Here is a 19,338-nt window from a genome sequence, read left to right as displayed (position 1 = left end):
GACCATCAAAAATCTACAAACTGATAGATTACACAAATAGAAGACTTTGTTTTTATTGAAGAAGGTTGGCTATATTAGGCACTGATTTTTTTTTAAATATTAGAAATATGCATTTGTAAATTTTAGTTGTAAGCTCATTGTTCTCACTTTAGCAGATACACTTGCACTTCATGTAAACAAGTGAGAAGGCAAAATAACTGTGAACACTATTAGTTGCCTAATAATTCTGCACACATATCTGCTGAATTGCAAATGTTATCACTCACATTTATGACTGAATCTTATTTATGAGTAGGGGTATTTGTTAAAGTGTGTATATAACTTAATAAATAAAATGTATTATTTTTTACAGAATTACTTTATAAATGATTTAGTCAGGGTTTGCCCATTGTAAAATATTTCTTCACCGGGATTTACATTCTTAAATTTATCACACTTGGAACCAGGGCCGGGCCGAGGCATAGGCTAGAGAGGCTCCAGCCTCAGGGCGCAGTGTAGGAGGGGGCGCACAATTCATTCAGCTGTCATTCCTAATTGTGTTTGAAGCAGAAAGAAATAAGAAAAGGGGATACATAGCAGTGATTGCAAGCCAGATAACTAGATATTAAGGTGTTGGGGAGGTTGTGGGCCCTGTGGCACCTCTTAGTCTAATAGAAATCAGTGTGTGACAGCTGAGGGGGGAGGGATGGAGGGGCGCACTTTGGTGTCTCAGCCTTGGGTGCTGGAGGACCTTGTCCCGCCTCTGCTTGAACATCCTCACTGCTGACAGGGATGTATTACTGTAGATGTTTTCTTATTGGTAAGTGGGCAGACATAACCCCTGGGCCCATATGCAATTCACTTTTCACCTGAACTTTCTCCTAGTAAATATTTTCACAACTTTCAAATAGAGATGGCCCGAACCTCCGATATTAGGTTCGCGATCCGGGTTTACGAACTTCCGCAAAAGGTTCGGTTTGCGCAAACTTTCGCGAACCGCAATAGACTTCAATGGGGATGCGAACTTTGAAAACTAGAAACATTTATTCTGCCCACAAAAGTGATGGAAAAGATGTTTCAAGGGGTCTAACACCTGGAGGGGGGCATGGATAAGTGGGATAGACTCCAAAAGTCCCGGGGAAAAATCTGGATTTGATGCAAAGCAGCGTTTTAAGGGCAGAAATCACATTGAATGCTAAATTGCAGGCCAAAAGTGCTTTAAAACATCTTGCATGTGTATACATCAATCAGGGAGTGTAATTACTATCTTTTTTGAGGCTTGTTCTCCGCTCTTCCTCCTCCCCCTCCCCTTCCCTCTTCCCCCCTCCCCCTTTTTACTTCTCCTCTCCCTTTCCATTCTCATTAGCGTCTCTATCTTTATTCACCTTTCTGTCATTTGTACATTATACATTATATACTATGTATTATACAGTTTGAAGAATTTATGTTGACTGTATATTCATTTCTGATGCTTAACCATGTCATCTCTGGTTTTTTAATGTATTGGATTTTATATACTGGCTTTGCCATATTTTTATATGTGAAATTTGTCTATGTCTCTTTAAGAGGGGTAGCCTTGCCCCTTGTGGGCGGGCACTCGACTACTTAAACTTGTGGTGATTTTGTGTATGCTGGCTATGATTTAAGAGCCTTTCAGAGCTCTGATACGCGTCAGCCTTGTATGTGTTTACTGATGTGCCAATAAAGTTGAAGAAAAGTTTTTACCCAGCCTTGGTGCAGCGGAATGCTCTTTTTTTTGCTTGTAATTAGAGTACTGCTTCACACTGTCACACCAAACTCACTGTGTAATGCACCGCAAGCAGCTGTTTGCGCAGTGACGGCCGTGCAGAATGCTGTGGTGTCATAGTGCAGGCTTAAAGAGAATCTGTATTGTTAAAATCGCTCAAAAGTAAACATACCAGTGCGTTAGGGGACATCTCCTATTACCCTCTGTCACAATTTTGCCGCTCCTCACCGCATTAAAAGTGGTTAAAAACAGTTTTAAAAAGTTTGTTTGTAAACAAACAAAATGTCCACCAAAACAGGAAGTAGGTTGATGTACAGTATGTCCACACATAGAAAAATACATCCATACACAAGCAGGCTGTATACAGCATTCCTTTTGAATCTCAAGAGATCATTTGTGTGTTTCTTCCCCCTGTTCTCATGCACTGAAGTTTCAGGCTGCTCTTTTCTTCCTGCAAACAGCTTTGCCCTTGTCTGTAATTCTTCAGCATGTGAAAGCCCAGCCAGCTCAGAGGACGATTTATCCAGCTTGTAAAAGATAAGAGAGAAGAGAGAAGCTGCTCTAATCTAAATAATACACAGGCAGTGTGCAGAGAGGGGGGAGTTCATAGCAGAACCACAACACTGAAGAACTTGGCAGCCTTCCAGACACACGCCGACAAGTCTGACAGGGGAAAGATACATTGATTTATTACAGAGACAGTGATAGCATAAAGTTCTGCAGTTAGCCAGAACACATTAGAATAGCTTTTGGAATTTATAGGATGATAAAAAACAGGATGCAATTTTTGTTACGGAGTCTCTTTAACACCACTGATCAGGTGGGGTTACATATCAATACACAGCTATATATACATAAAGGAAGTATTTATGATGCTGAAACCAGGACAATTACTGTAAAATTGTATATCATGATTAATGTATTAACATCTACTATATGTTGATAGGGTGCTTCTTTAGTCGTATCAGTTTATTCTCAGTTTAGGTTTGCTTTATCAGTGGATTGACTGATAATACTGTATTAGATCCATGTTCAAATATTCTTAAAAGTAGTACCATCATTTGCGCACAAATTGTGCAAACAGTAGATAGAGATAGATAGATAGATAGATAGATAGATAGATAGATAGATGAATGGATGGATGGATAGATAGATAGAGAGAGAGAGAGAGAGAGAGAGAGAGAGAGAGAGAGAGAGAGAGAGAGAGAGAGAGAAAGAGAGAGAGAGAGAGATAGATAGATAGATAGATAGATAGATAGATAGATATTGATAGCTCAAAAATGATTGTATAAAACATACATACACTATGAAAGCAAAGAAAGAATGCTTCTATAATATTATAGATTTCATTTACAGTGTTTCTAATGTACTGCAATTTACTGTACATGTTAAAATCTATCAAATTCCTACAGTTTCTGTTTTTACTGTTATGGAAAGTTGTAAAAAGTACTTTTTAACCACTTGATGACCCACCCTTTACCCCCCCTTAAGGACCAGCGCTGGTTTGATTGATCTGTGCTGGGTGGGCTCTGCAGCCCCCAGCACAGATCAGGGTGCAGGCAGGGAGATCAGATTGCCCCCCTTTTTTCCCCCCTATGGGGATGATGTGCTGGGGGGGGTCTGATCTCTCCTGCCTGCTGTGGGTGGCGGGGGGGCACCTCAAAGCCCCCCTCCGCGGCGAAATTCCCCCTCCCTCTCCTACCTGCTGCCTCCCCCTGGTGTTCCGGGCTGCACAGGACGCTATCCGTCCTGTGCAGCCAGTGACAGGATGTGGTCTGTCACATGGCGGGGATCCCCGGCTGCTGATTGGCCGGGGATCGCCGATCTGCCTTACGGCGCTGCTGCGCAGCAGCGCCGTACAAATGTAAACAAAGCGGATTATTTCCGCTTGTGTTTACATCTAGCCTGCGAGCCGCCATCGGCGGCCCGCAGGCTATTCACGGAGCCCCCCGCCGTGATTTGACAGGAAGCAGCCGCTCGTACGAGCGGCTGCTTCCTGATTAATTAGGCTGCAGCTGGCGACGCAGTACTGCGTTGCTGGTCCTGCAGCTGCCACTTTGCCGACGCACGTTATGAGTGTGCGGTCGGCAAGTGGTTAATCCTCACCTTACTTTTTTTCACTGCTAGAATAGGTTGCCCTGCACTGGCAGGACAGGGTTTTTTGTTTGTTTGGGTTTTTTTTTTTTTTTTTTTTTTTCATGACTCTGGACTTAAACAATGGTAGGTTCTTATGGTGACATTTTGTTGGTATTTTATATCTTACAAAACTGCAATCTGTGCACAGATGCAAATCAGTGTTAAACCATTAATTGCTATTTAATTTGCCTGCTTTCAGTTTTGTTGACAGCATGTTGTGAGCAGTAACAGAGAAGCAGCAGTATGATGATATCCTTTGCTCACACTGAAATTAATCTCAAGATTTCTGTTCTGGTCAGATAACAGAAAACAGAACATTGCTTTTATAGCTGATGCTAAGGTATAAAGCGATTACAAAGTTTATTTGGCCTTTTTACTGAAGAACATCCTTATCAAGGGTATAAGAAAAATGAATTGGAAGAGAAAAATGTTATAAACAAACAAATGTTTTGATTTTTTTTTTGTTTGAGTTTTAGGTCATGATAACCATGTTCTTTGAATGTTTGTTTTTTCCATCTGTCTTTGTGCTATATATAGGTACTTTAAGATCACAGCAACCTATGTTAGATTAAATTTACTTTAACAAAACAAAGATTTTAATTCTAATACTCCAGCACGGCTTTACTCAACATTATAGGGATTTGCTTAACCTAATCTGTTAAAATGGAAATACCTGAATGTATTGTTAAGTGATTTATCTCAACTAGTCTCAAAGCTTTGACAGCTCTGAGATAGCCAAGTCCCAGTAGTTATAAAAGGAGCCACTCTCAGCACAAAGTGGTGAAAAAAATCACTGTTCTGTCAAGTCAGGTATGCCAGCTAACATTGTAATACCATTATTAATGTGTTTCTCCTTGCACTATTCATTAACCTTTACTGTGCCATGGCCTGTAAATTGCTTTAGAGCCCTGTGTTATTATGGTGCACATCAGGCTACGGTACTTCTTACATGAACTGACCAATGTATTGAATGATTGTTGACAAAAATGATATTAGTTTCATAATAGTACTGTACACATAAATAGATGCTAGCAAATATATCACTGATAGATCAGATCAGATCATAGATTGATCATTGAAACAGTGAATTGATTATGGTCAGGGCTTAAGTCTTTGAAGGGAATCCGAGGTGAGAGGGATATGGAGGCTGACATATTTATTTCCTTCTAAACTATACCAGTTGCCTGGCAGTGCTCCTGATCCTGTGTCTTGAATACTCTTAGCCATAGACCCTGAACAAGCATGCAGTAGATGAGGTACTCTGACTCAGCTGACTCAGGTTTTTCTAGATTAGCCATATGCTTGTTCCAGGGTTTTGACTCAGACACTACGTATGCCAAAAGATCAACAGGAAAGTATAAGTAAACGCGGAAAGGCCGCTGTCTCTCGAGGTGAGGCGGCCGTTTCCGCGTCCAGCATGGCGTCACAACGCGGAAAAAACGCCGCATGCCGCATAGGCAGTACGGCGGAATCCGCATTGGTAACGGCAGAATCCGCATCAGAGGTGGCCCCCGCACTAGATACATTGCATGACAGTACTGGTGTGGCTGGGACTGATAGTCCACCAAGATTCAGACTTACACGCGCGAGCACAGAGGCAGAGTTGAAATAGCAGTTAGAAGGGAGTCGGCTGACCAGCTGGGTCAGCTGACAAATTCCACTGCTCTCATTGGACCAGCAATTAGGGAGGTCCTGGAAAGGTCCTAGAGTATATATACTGCTGGTTGTTCACTTGCTCTTTGTCTGGCGTGCAATCACATATGTGGGAGCACCCAGATCCGTAGTCAGATCCGCAAGTGTGCCGGGACCAGCTGGAGCTGTAATCCTACACTTAGCTAGATTCTGTTGATAGCTAAAGTTTGATTGTGATTATCTGTTATGACTTTTGCCTGTCTTGACTATCCTCCTGAACTCTGATCTTGCACCTCGATATTTCTGATACTCTGTTGCCGAACCCCGGCTCGTTCCTTGACTCTGCTTCTGCCTCCTGATTTTGTACCCCGATATTTCTGAAACCCCGTTGCTGAACCCTGCCTGTACTTTGACTCCGCCTTTGCCTTCTGATCTTGTACTTTATCTGTCCGTGTGTGTACGACTTGGCTTGTCTGACCTCGAGAACCGACCTTACTGTTAGAGGTGGTTCCTCGCTCTGTTAGTGATCCTTCCTCCTGAAGGTTACTTTCAGTCTGTCCTTCCTACTGTCAGTCTGACTCCTCCCGTCTTGGAGAGCTCAGGTCTGCGGAAGGAATCTGTGCAGTACTCCTTGCTGCACTGAGGCTTAGTCCTCAAAGTGTTACTGTTACACCAAACACTACACTCTACTCAGGTGAACAGAGGTTAGCTAGTATATCGGATTATCAGTGATACTGCAGATCACGTATAATCTGGTATACATCTGTATTCCCAGTGATTCTGCAGATCACTGGTAATCAGATCCTCTCTGTGCTTCACCGATCGTTACAGAACGCCAGACCAAAATACAAAATGGACGCAAACACTGATCGTCTGGGTGTGCTTGCCAATTCGGTGGATAGCCTCCATCAAGCACTGGGCCAGCACAAAGCCTTGATTGACGCCCTTTCAGGCTCCGTGTGAACCCTCCAGACGTCAGTTGATTCAGTGCGATCCCCTCCTAGTGATGACATACGTATGCCTGTACCTGATAAATTTTCCGGCCACAAGTCTGACTTCCGGAATTTCAGGAGTAGAGTGTTGTCATACTTTGAGTTGAGACCCCGATCCTCGGGGACTGAGACCCAACGGGTCATTTTTATTAAAACACTGTTAACTGGGGATTCCCAATCCTGGGCATACAACCTGTCTCCCACAGATACAGCTCTGACCTCAGTAGAGGAATTTTTTAAGGCTATGGCCGTGATATACGACGACCCTGACCTTGCGGCAACTTCTGAGCGGAAGCTCAAACTTTTGCGGCAAGGCAGAGGGTCAGTCGAGGATTACGCGGCAGAATTTCGTAGGTGGTCTGTTACCACCAGATTTGACAATTTTGCTTTGATGGATTATTTTCTGTCTGGGTTGTCGGAGGAGGTCTCTGACTTGATGTTAACCTTACCCGAGCCCAAGACAGTCGATGAGGCCATATCATCGGCCATCCGAGTCGATCGTCGACTACGTCATCAGAGGCAGACTAGGGGCAGTCACCGGGTCAGGGTGACTTCGTATGTGGCACCTTCTGCTACACCCTCAGTAACGGCATCTCCAACTGTGTCACCCTCTCCGGTCTTACCTCCACCCGAACCAATGCAAATTGGTCGATCTAAACTGACCCAGGTGGAACGTAAGCGGAGAATAACAGAACAACTGTGCCTGTATTGTGCAGAAGCAGGGCATATGGTGCGAAACTGCCCTAACAAGTCGGGAAACGGGTCTGCCTAGGAGTAGTGGGGGGTGACACCCTAGGCACATCATTCTCACCCCAAAAAGAGAAGAAGTTACTTCTCCCCTGTACTATTACATGGGATAATAAGTCTGTAGCCACTGAGGCTTTTATTGATTCCGGCTCAGCGGCCAATTTTATGAACCTTAAATTTGCTCAGGAGTTGGGTATTCCTCTCACTCCAGTAAGTCCCCCCCATTCAGGTCACGGCAGTAGACGATTCTCCTCTGCAACGGGATCGTCCCCAGTCACAGACTCCGCAGGTGAAGGTCACGATAGGGGTACTGCATGGGGAACAACTACAGTTTTTTGTTTTACATATGTCAACCTCCACTATTATCCTAGGCATGCCTTGGTTACAAGCCCACTCCCCACAAATCGACTGGGCTACGGGCCAGGTAACCAGATGGTCCGATCATTGTCATCAGCAGTGTCTGGGGAAGGTGACATTGGGTCAGACCAAGGTTTACGTGGAGGGTGTTCCCGAGGTATATTCCGATTTTTCTGATGTTTTTTGTCCCAAGTCTGCTGATCAATTACCTCCTCATCGCCCGTTCGATTGCCCCATTGATCTCCGTACTGGTTGTATGCCCCCTAGGGGTCACCTGTATAACTTGTCCGGTCCCGAGAAGTTGACTATGCAGGAATACATTCGTGACAACTTGGCCAAGGGGTTTATTCGGCCCTCTCGGTCACCTGCTGGGGAAGGTTTATTTTTCGTTAAGAATAAAGACGGGGGTCTTCGACCTTGTATCGATTACCGAGGTCTCAATAAAATCACGGTGAAGAATCGCTATCCGTTACCATTGATAGACGACTTATTCACGCAGGTCACTACTGCTAAGATCTTTTCTAAGTTAGATCTGAGGGGGGCATACAACCTAATCCGCATTAGAAGGGGCGATGAATGGAAGACGGCCTTTAACACACCCGACGGGCATTACGAGTACTTAGTGATGCCCTTCGGGTTTTGCAATGCGCCAGCCGTCTTCCAGGAACTAATCAATGAGGTATTCCGGGAGGTATTGGGTAAATTCGTACTGGTATACCTCGATGATATACTCATTTACTCCAATAACCTCTCCGAACACAGGGTCCACGTGAAATTTGTCCTAAACAAATTAAGACAGAATAGGATCTACGCTAAGGTGGAAAAATGTATATTTGAAGTGACCACGGTCACGTTTCTGGGATACGTAATTTCCACCTCGGGCCTCTCAATGGATCCTGCCAAGGTCACAGCCGTGTTGGAGTGGCCACAGCCAGTGGGGTTGAAGGCCCTGCAGAGATTTTTAGGGTTCGCGAACTATTACAGGAGGTTCATTAAGGGATACTCCACGTTAGTTGCCCCCCTTACCAGTCTCACGAAAAAAGGGGCGGATACCAACCACTGGTCTCCTGAAGCTGTGGCGGCATTTGCTCTATTGAAAAAGTTATTTTGCTCAGCACCAATTTTGAGGCATGTTGACACGTCCTTTCCCTTCATTGTGGAGGTTGATGCCTCAGAAGTTGGGGTGGGGGCGGTGCTGTCTCAACGGTCTGGGTTGCAGGGCAGATTACACCCATGTGCTTATTTTTCCCGCAGGTTTTCACCTGCAGAAAAAAATTATGATATAGGCAACCGGGAACTTCTGGCTATTAAGTTGGCATTTGAGGAGTGGCGCCACTGGTTAGAGGGGGCAGAGCACACGATCACTGTTTACACTGACCACAAGAACTTGGAATACATCGAGGGGGCTATGAGGCTGAGTCCCCGTCAGGCCCGGTGGTCCTTATTTTTTATGAGATTCAGGTTCATAATCACGTACACTCCAGGCAGCAAAAACGTCAAAGCAGATGCCCTCTCCAGGTGTTTTGAACCTGAGACAGCACAGCCCCCCGCTCCTGAATCCATCATCCCGCAGAAACTGGTGTTAGCCACCACGGAGACTTGGGAGGATTGGACAGAGATTTTGGGTCCCTTTCAGCGGGATGTTCCTGAGGGGAAACCCGAAGGGGTCTTGTTTATCCCACTGCCATTCCGGTTACAAGTTCTGCAACTCTTTCACACCCACAAGAATGCTGGTCATCCTGGAGCGGCCAGAACACAGGATCTGATTGCCAGGTGTGCTTGGTGGCCTTCCTTGGCAACAGATTGCAAGGAGTTTGTTAAGGAGTGTGCGGTATGTGCCAGGAGTAAACCCTCCCGGCTGGCACCTGTAGGAAGGTTGCAGCCTTTGCCCACCCCGAGTGAGCCATGGACCCACCTGTCCATGGATTTTGTGGGGGAATTGCCCAGGTCTGAAGGCATGTCTGTTATTTGGGTGGTAGTCGATCGGTTTAGCAAGATGGCCCATTTTGTGCCCCTGAAAGGACTCCCCTCGGCTCAAGAATTGGCCGAATTGTTTATCATTCACGTCTTCCGGCTGCATGGCATTCCGGAAGACATTGTGTCTGATAGGGGAGTCCAGTTTGTGTCTGGATTCTGGAGGGCATTTTGTCACCAAATGGGCATGAAATTGTCGTTCTCGTCAGGCTACCACCCACAGACGAATGGGCAGACAGAACGCATTAACCAATCTCTGGAGCAATTCCTGAGATGTTACGTTGCGGAGGCACAAAGTGACTGGGTGAAATTTTTGCCCTTCGCGGAATTCGCCCAAAATAATTTAAAGAATTCCTCGTCTGGGTTTTCCCCATTCCAGATTGTAACAGGGAGGTCACCCAAATTCTCCCCTTTTCCAGTTGTCTCGTCCCCATTTCCTGCACTGGAGGATTGGCAGAGGTCACTCAGGGACAATTGGGGAATTGTTAAGGGGAATTTGCAAAAGGCGTTCCAGAGTCAGAAGGGTCAAGCAGATAAGAGACGGTCCGTGGAATGGAAGTTTCAGCCAGGGGATCTAGTCTGGGTGTCCACACGTCACTTGACCCTGAAGCAGCCATCTGCCAAACTGGGTCCCAGGTTTGTGGGCCCATTTTCCGTGACCAAAAAGATTAACAATGTTACGTATACCATTGACCTTCCCACCAGCATGCGGGGGGTGAAGTCCTTCCACGTGTCCCTTCTTAAACCTGCAGTCCAGGTGGGTCCTACTCATCCTCCTCCCGTGTTGGTAAATACCCAACCCGAATATGAAGTGGAAAAAATATTAGATGCTCGCAAGGTACAAAACTCGGTACAGTACCTCGTACATTGGAAAGGGTATGGCATCGAGGAGAGGCAATGGGTACCTGGGAATCGTATGCATGCGGATGAGTTGGTGAGGGAGTTTCATGCCTTACACCCCGAGAAACCTGGTGGGAGTTGTCCGGAGTCCACTCCTCGGGGGGGGGGTACTATAAGGAAACGCGGAAAGGCCGCTGTCTCTCGAGGTGAAGCGGCCGTTTCCGCGTCCAGCATGGCGTCACAACGCGGAAAAAACGCCGCATGCCGCATAGGCAGTACGGCGGAATCCGCATTGGTAACGGCGGAATCTGCATCAGAGGCGGCCCCCGCACTAGATACATTGCATGACAGTACTGGTGTGGCTGGGACTGATAGTCCACCAAGATTCAGACTTACACGCGCGAGCACAGAGGCAGAGTTTAAATAGCAGTTAGAAGGGGAGTCGGCTGACCAGCTGGGTCAGCTGACAAATTCCACTGCTCTCATTGGACCAGCAATTAGGGAGGTCCTGGAAAGGTCCTAGAGTATATATACTGCTGGTTGTTCACTTGCTCTTTGTCTGGCGTGCGATCACATATGTGGGAGCACCCAGATCCGTAGTCAGATCCGCAAGTGTGCCGGGACCAGCTGGAGCTGTAATCCTACACTTAGCTAGATTCTGTTGATAGCTAAAGTACTAGTTTGATTGTGATTATCTGTTTTGACTTTTGCCTGCCTTGACTATCCTCCTGAACTCTGATCTTGAACCTTGATATTTCTGATACTCTGTTGCCGAACCCCGGCTTGTTCCTTGACTCTGCTTCTGCCTCCTGATTTTGTACCCCGATATTTCTGATACCCCGTTGCTGAACCCTGCCTGTACTTTGACTCCGCCTTTGCCTTCTGATCTTGTACTTTATCTGTCCGTGTGTGTACGACCTGGCTTGTCTGACCTCGAGAACCGACCTTACTGTTAGAGGCGGTTCCTCGCTCTGTTAGTGATCCTTCCTCCTGAAGGTTACTTTCAGTCTGTCATTCCTACTGTCAGTCTGACTCCTCCCGTCTTGGAGAGCTCAGGTCTGCGGAAGGAATCTGTGCAGTACTCCTTGCTGCACTGAGGCTTAGTCCTCAAAGTGTTACTGTTACACCAAACACTACACTCTACTCAGGTGAACAGAGGTTAGCTAGTATATCGGATTATCAGTGATACTGCAGATCACGTATAATCTGGTATACATCTGTATTCCCAGTGATTCTGCAGATCACTGATAATCAGATCCTCTCTGTGCTTCACCGATCGTTACAGAAAGCCAGGCAACTGGCCTTATTTACAAGGAAATGAATATGGCAGCCTCCATATCCCTCTCACCTCAGGTTTCCTTCAACAAGGGAGATGATTCACTAACATTGCTTAGTGTTGATAATTCACATCAAATGTAACATGACCCTTACACACGCTTAAAAGATAAGAGGGATATGAAGGCTGCTATTTGTATTTCCTTTTAAACAAAAATGGTTGCCAGGCAGTCCTGCTGATCTTTTTGGTTAGTAGTTTCTGAATCACACACCTGAAGCAAGCATGCAGCTAATCTTGTCAGCATTTTGTCAGAAACATCTGATCTGTATGTTTGTTCAGGGTCTATGACTAAAAGTACTGGAGGCAGTGGATAAGCAGGACAGCCAGGCAATGTGAATTGTAAATGAAATGCTCCTTAAACATTGGAGTGTAATTTAGTTTATATAGGTCGCCCAGAATCTGAGATAAGATGACTCCCAAGTATCTGATTCCTGCCGGTTTGAACCTAAAGCCGAAAGTACAAGAGAAAGATGTCTGTTGCTCAGCAGTGATACCAAATGCTATGGCCTCAGACGTGGTATGATTGATTTTAAAGCCCAAGAAAATGCTAAATCAATCAATGTCTTGAAAAAGATTTAGAAGGGAAACGGTGGGGTTAGTTAAAGAGAAAATAGTATAATCTGCAAAGAGAGTGGTTTTAAACTCTAATCTTCCCACAGTGACCCCTGAAATGTCTGGAGAAAGTCTAACCCTTATTGCCAAGGGAGAGAGAGAGAGCGAACAATAAAGGAGAGAGGACACCCTTGTCTAGTACCATTTTTGATTGAAAAAAAAAGTTGGGAAGTGATACCCATGTTGCAGACAGAAGCCATGGGGTTAGTGTATAAGGCTCTAATTCCGTTCAAGAACTCACTCTTGATCCCAAATTTCTGAAGGACCAACCGGAGGAATCTCCAATCCACTCTTTTGAATGCCTTCTCTGCGTCCAAGGACAGGAGCAGAGAAGGCAATCGAGATTGTTTCATTTCAGCTATTAGTCCTACCATCATTCGAATATTATCTGTGGTTTGTCTCCCAGCAACAAAGCCAGTCTGGTCCGGGTGGATAAGTGAGGGGAGAAGAGGGTAACTTTTTAATATATTTTAATTTTGTTGCTATAATATTAACAATACACAATAAGAAATAGACATTATTATTATTGATTTATAAATCATATTTATTGATGTATAAAGCACCAACATGTTCTGTGACACTGTACAAAGTAAGAACAAAACATGGGGTACATAGTAATACATACAGTGGTATACACAAAATACAGATGCTGGTATATACCATATATACTCAAATATAAGTCAACCCCATGTATAAGTCAACTCCAATATTTGACCCTCATAAGGTGGATTTTTTAATTATTTAATTATAAGTGTATGTATAGGCTAGCCAGGTAGTTGCCTCCAGTATAGGTAGCCAGGTATAGTTGCGGTTATGTCATCACAGGGGGTGCTGGTAGCAATGCGAGAGATGCCTGGGAGAGGAAGAAGATAGAAACTGGAAGGTGAGTTGTTCACCTCTATACCCACTCTTCCCTGCTGCTGCAGCCATTACCATCCACTGTCAGGTGCAGTGTCCTCTCTTCTCTTCCACTCGCACTGTAACTTCCACTCCCAAAGTCATGTGACATCGGGAGCTGGAGCTACTCTAAAGCAGGTAGACCATTGTGGGTGAGGAGAGAGCAGAGGAGAGGATGTTGCACCTAGTGTTGGGCGAACACCTGGATGTTCGGGTTCGGGCTGAACATGGGCCAGATGTTCGGCATGTTCGGCCCGAACGCCGAACTCAATGGAAGTCAATGGGACCCCCGAACATGCCCATTTTGGGGGCCCTATGGGGTCGCAGGCATAAGGGGGGAGCATGCCCCGATCGCGGGGGGGGGGGGTCGGAAATTCCCCCCACCCCCTCCGCTAGCGCTCCCCCCTCTGCCCGCTTCCCCATAAAAAAAGTTTAAGGCAAGTTAAATAGTACTTGGTGGCTGGCAGTGGAGTGAGGAGGAGGACGAGTCCGAGTAGCAGAGTGACGCGTTGAGGCCGGGCAGCGGGCGGTTCAGTGGTAGTACCCTTGTGGTACTTCCGCCCTTTCTCTGACCTCACGTCCTCTACGTGATGACGCATACGAGGGTACGCGTGACGCGTACCCTCGTATGCAGAGGACGTGAGGTCAGAGAAAGGGCGGAAGTACCACAAGGGTACTACCGCTGAACCGCCCGCTGCCCGGCCTCAACGCGTCACTCTGCTACTCGGACTCCTCCTCCTCCTCACTCCACTGCCAGTGCCAGGCCAGCCACCAAGTACTATTTAACTTGCCTTAAACTTTTTTTATGGGGAAGGGGGCAGAGGGGGGAGCGCTAGCGGAGAGGGTGGGGAGAATTTCCGACCCCCCCCCCCCCGCGATCGGGGCATGCTCCCCCCTTATGCCTGCGACCCCATAGGGGGGCCGTATTGCAGCATGTTCGGGCGAACAGGGCCCTGTTCGGCCGAACAGGGGCCCTGTTCGGCCCTGTTCGGCGGCCATTCAGTAGTTCGGGGCAAACCCGAACTTAAAAGGCCGAACACCATCAGGTGTTCGGCCGAACTCGAACATCACCCGAACAGGGTGATGTTCTGCAGAACCCGAACAGTGGCGAACACTGTTCGCCCAACACAAGTTGCACCCAACGGTGGATGGTGAGATAAACACCACCCCACACCCTCACCCTACACAGGCTGTAAGTCGAAAAATTTAGGATGATTCAAGTATAAGTCGACCCCCCCATGTTAATGCTTTGAGTCAGTCCTAAATAACTCGACTTACTGTTGAATATATAAGTTGATACAGAATTGGTGGACATAGTAATTACAGTTACAATTGTAACATGATGAACTAGCTATACATCAAAGATATATAGCAATTTCAAGACATAAAAGGAGAGCCCTGCCCTTTTGAGCTTAAAATCTAAAGGATTGAAATCTAAACATTGTAAAATAATATATATCTACTGCGTCTGATTCTTGAAAAGGTGATGATAAATGTTTCAATTACAGAAAACATACATCATAATGTTAATGTCAGTGTTTGAATGTGACTATGCTAGCAGCCTATGTTACTCAACAAAAATAGGGAGTTGTCAACTAGATACTCCATTTTGATAGAAGGAGTCAAAATATAAATGTAAATACATAATGCTATTTAGGGATACAAGCTAATAGGGTGTATGCAACTTTACAAAACACTGGGGAGAGCAGGGGATTTATAAAGGCTAATGGATACTAGTTGGGATAGTAGAGGAGTACAAAAGTACTGGGTGTAGTTGATCTGTCTGTTGATTGCTGTCCAAGCAATAAACAGTTGGTGGTAGTTAAACATAGACAGTAAGAAGCACAATACGAAGCACAAATGTTTCATTGCTTACTCCGCCTTCATTATGTCTACCTTCACATGATGAAGGCACTGTATGTGCTGAAACGTGTTGTGATAATAGATGGCATGCTCATGCAAAGGTTTCACCTCCAATGGTCCCTCCATACCAACATAATACCCTGGCAAGGCTCGAGTAACACAGAGAGGACACACTGGCGGCCTGAGACAAGCACATTTTTAACAACTCAATTGTAAGTGCAACTTGTATGTGTTTTTATGTGAAGTAAAAGGTTAATGCACTATAGGATCACTCCTTCTTCTTGTTTGTTTCGCAGTATCTTGCTACTGGAGCAGCATCAAGTGTAGAAACCACCCTATAGCTTACAGCTTTACAGTCGGATAGCCGGCAAGGAACACAAGATAACCAAATTTTGTGTTTCTCAGATCTGCTGATCTGTTGGGCATCAATAGTGTCTGAATCATACCTGAAACAAGTATGCAGCTGTCAGACTGTCAGACTCAAGTCAGAGACAGCAGATCTGCATGCTTATTTAGGGTCTATGGCTAAATGCATTAGAGGCAGAAGACCAGAAGGACTGCCCGGCTATTTGCACTGTTTAAAAGGAAATACATATGGCAGCCTCCATATCCCTCTCACTGTACATGTTGTTTAAAATTTCCTTTAGAAGGAATGGGAAGTAGCTTTGTTTTTATTCCCTTATCTGTGTCTGGCAGAGGTGGGTATCAAGATAAACTAATATACTTTTCATCAAGCACCTCACAGCCATACAAAATAAGGAGAAGAATGCGGGAGCAATGGAAGCCTTTCTGCAGATGTGAAAATATTTTCCCCAAGGGTGTTTTTAGGTATATATGGATTTCTGTTTTATCTTATTTTTTCCATTGTTATTTATTATTCTTCCATTAGTATTTATTATTGTTTTATTATTATTATTATTATTATTATTATTATTATTATTATTATTTCAGTTATTCAAAGAATTACTTCTAACTCATAAAAATAAGATAGAAATCAGAACTAAAGGTGACCAAACACTTTTTAAATTTTCTTGTTGATTATCGGTAGATTTAATTACTCTGATTGAATCTGCTAGAAATTGATGACCTAACATGTCAATCTAATTCAATTAACTTATATAGTGGCAGCATCTTCAGTGGTGCTGTACAACAGAATACATGGTATAACAATACAATAAAGTTTACAGTACAAGACAAAGGTGGATTACAGCTTATGCAGTGAACACATCTCACATTTTACATAATGGTGGAAGATATGCATGCACATTAAACAGCATTAAGAGACAAAAGGGAAAGAACGCCCTAGAAAATCAGCCTTACTATCTGAAGGGTTAAGGGATAGGACAATAGGTGAAAGGAAGCAGTGTATAAGATGGTAAAATGGTGGTCAGTTGCCAGGGTGTCTTGAGAGAGACTATGCTTGCCTGAAGAGGTGAGTTTTTAGGTTGCCCCTAAAAAGTTTAGTGTGGGGAAGAGGCAGATGAGGGTGTTCCAGAGGAACAAGAGAAGTTTAAGTCTTGTAGGCTGGAGTGAGAAGAGTTGACTAGTAGAGATGGCCCGAATGGCTTGCCGGCGAACGGTTCCCGGCGAACTTCCGTGGTCCGCGATCGCGGAAAACCACAAACTTTTCCGGAAGTTCGATTTGCCCCCATAGTGCATCATTTGGGTCAACGTTGACCTCTACATCACAGTCAGCAGGCACATTGTAGCCAATCAGGCTACACTCCCTCCTGTAGGCCCTCCCCCCCCTATAAAAGGCAGGCAGTGTCAGGCATTGGACTCACTTGTGTGCCTGCAGTAATTAAAGAAGGGAGAGCTGCTGCAGACTCTCATAGGGAAAGCTTAGTTAGGCTCTTGTAGGCTTGTTAGCTTGCTCCTGGCTGATTCTTATTGCTAAAAAAGCACTCCTCAACAGCTCTTTTGAGAGCTAATCTTGTTCTTGTGATCTATTTTTTTGTTGTTGTGTGTGGCCCACTTGCATTATATACAGCCCTGTCAGTCAGTCGCAGCTGGCCTTTGGTGTAATTCCTACTGTGCCACTGCCAGGCCCAGCACATTCAGTAACTACCTGTGTGTGTGACAGGCAGCTGCAGATTTGTAATCCCATCCCAATCACTGCACCTGTTCACTGTTCAGTGCACCTACCTACGTGAGCGCACACATTGTTAATACCACCAGTCATTGCACCTCTTCACAGCGGTACCTGTGTGTGTGTGTGACAGGTGCACATTTGTAATACCCATCACTGCATATACCTACCTGTTGTGTTCAGTGCACCCACCTACCTACATGAGCGCATGCAGTGTGATATACCACTCAGTGTATACCTGTTAAATGCACCTGTGTGACTGCACATTGTATTAGTCAAGTCAGTGCATACCTTTCACTTGAATGGATGGCAGACTTGCCCTCCATAACAGATTCTCGTTAAAGGATTTAAAGTTGATTCATCTCATAAACAACAGGGCCTCGAAAGTCCTCCTGTATTGTTATTGTGGTCACAACCTCGGGACGTGCATGCCATGCCTGCTGCTTTCCTTGGATGTGTGGTAGCCATTCCTACTCCTCTGCCCACAGCGTGCCTGCTGCCTTCCATGGATGTGTGGTGGTAGCCATTCCTGCTCCTTTGCCCACAGCGTGCCTGCTGCCTTCCTTAGATGTGTGGTGGTAGTAGCCATTTCTTAGGCTCCCACTCTAGACCAGAATCGAACCAGGATTCCCCGGCCATTGCCCGTGGTCACCATGGTACTGAGAAAGTACCATCAAAAGTTTCACACAGTTGAATGAATGGCAGACTTGCCCTCCATAACACATTCTTGGCAAATGCTTTCGATGCGGTTCGTCTTGCGCTGGGTCAAGGGTCCATCTGACCACAGATGCCTGGTCTGCAGAGCACGGTCAGGGCAGGTACATTACCTATACAGCAACCTGATTCCCAGGCCATTACCCCTGGTCACAATGGCAGACTTGCCCTCCATAACAGATTCTCGTTGAAGGTACTGAACAGCAAGCAGAAAATGTAATTTAAAAAAATAGATGTAAGCTTTAACAATGGTAGAGAAAGAACCATTGAAAATTGATAAAGCAGTCAGACATTACCTGATATCACTGAGGAAGAGCAATCTCGCTATGGTGCGCAGCAGTCCAGCACAGCCGTCACAACACAAACAGCTGTTTGCAGTGAGTTACACAGTGATTTTGGTGTGTCAGTCTGAAGCAGTACTCTATTTACACTTCCTGATTGATGTATATGTTACGGCCAGAACCCGAAGTCTGGCCACTTCGGGTTCTGGCCGGTCAGAATGCGAAGTGACCGCTCTCTGCGGCCAATACACAAAACACTGCTCAATTTCGGACTTTGGCCGGCCAGAACGCGTTCTGACAAAGTGTGGCCGGCCAAGTCCCGAAGCTCACCTCTCTGCTTTAAGTTTCCCCGCTGTCCCCTCTCCCTGCACTGTCTCCGGCTGTCAGTTCTGTCCCGTCTCCCCGCGCAGATCTCCGGCTGTCAGTTCTGTCCCCTCTCCCCGCCCAGATCTCCGGCTGTCAGTTCTGCTTGAAAGGACCCCAGGGCTGCCCTAATGCTGCCGGCTGCTTTATGTCCCCGAGGTGTCCGCGCTGTCTATTTTCTGCTCCAGCGACCAGAGGCTGCCAGAGAGGGGAGGAGGGAGGAATGTCCCCCGAGAGGTCAGCGCTGTCCGCCGCCTGCTCCAGCGTCCACTGGCTGCCAGAGAGTGGAGGAGGGAGGAATGTCTGAGGGGTCAGCGCTGTCTGTATTCACGGAGGTGAGAGAAAATGAAGGGGGGAGGAATGTCCCACTGTCCCCAAATTAACTCTTTAAGGACCCTGCAGCCTGCTTTTTCCAGATGACACAGGGCTCAGTGGATGGACACTGAGAATGAAGGGGGAGGAATTTGATATGCGGGTGGGCCAACTAATGTAATAAATGGAGGGGGGGGGTGGATGGAGTTTATGGATAATGGAGGGGAGAAGAAAGCAAAAGGTCACTATATAAAAGACAGTGGGAGAGTAAGATAAGGAAAATATGTGAAAACATATGCTAGGAACCCTTGCCTGAAGTACCTGATGCTGAGGGAACAGGTAATATTACATGTGTGCCTCCCACTTCACTGTGTGTGTTTGTAATGTTCCTGTGTGAACCTGCGTGAGGAGTTTCTGACAGAGCTAGGAGTTTGTAGTTCTGCTACTGCTGCTTCATTTTTGTGGGA

Source organism: Hyperolius riggenbachi, chromosome 1 (assembly GCF_040937935.1).
Source record: "Hyperolius riggenbachi isolate aHypRig1 chromosome 1, aHypRig1.pri, whole genome shotgun sequence".
Classification (NCBI taxonomy): Eukaryota; Metazoa; Chordata; class Amphibia; order Anura; family Hyperoliidae; genus Hyperolius; species Hyperolius riggenbachi.
The sequence above is the reverse complement of the archived record's forward strand: the minus strand, read 5'-3'. Positions refer to the sequence as shown.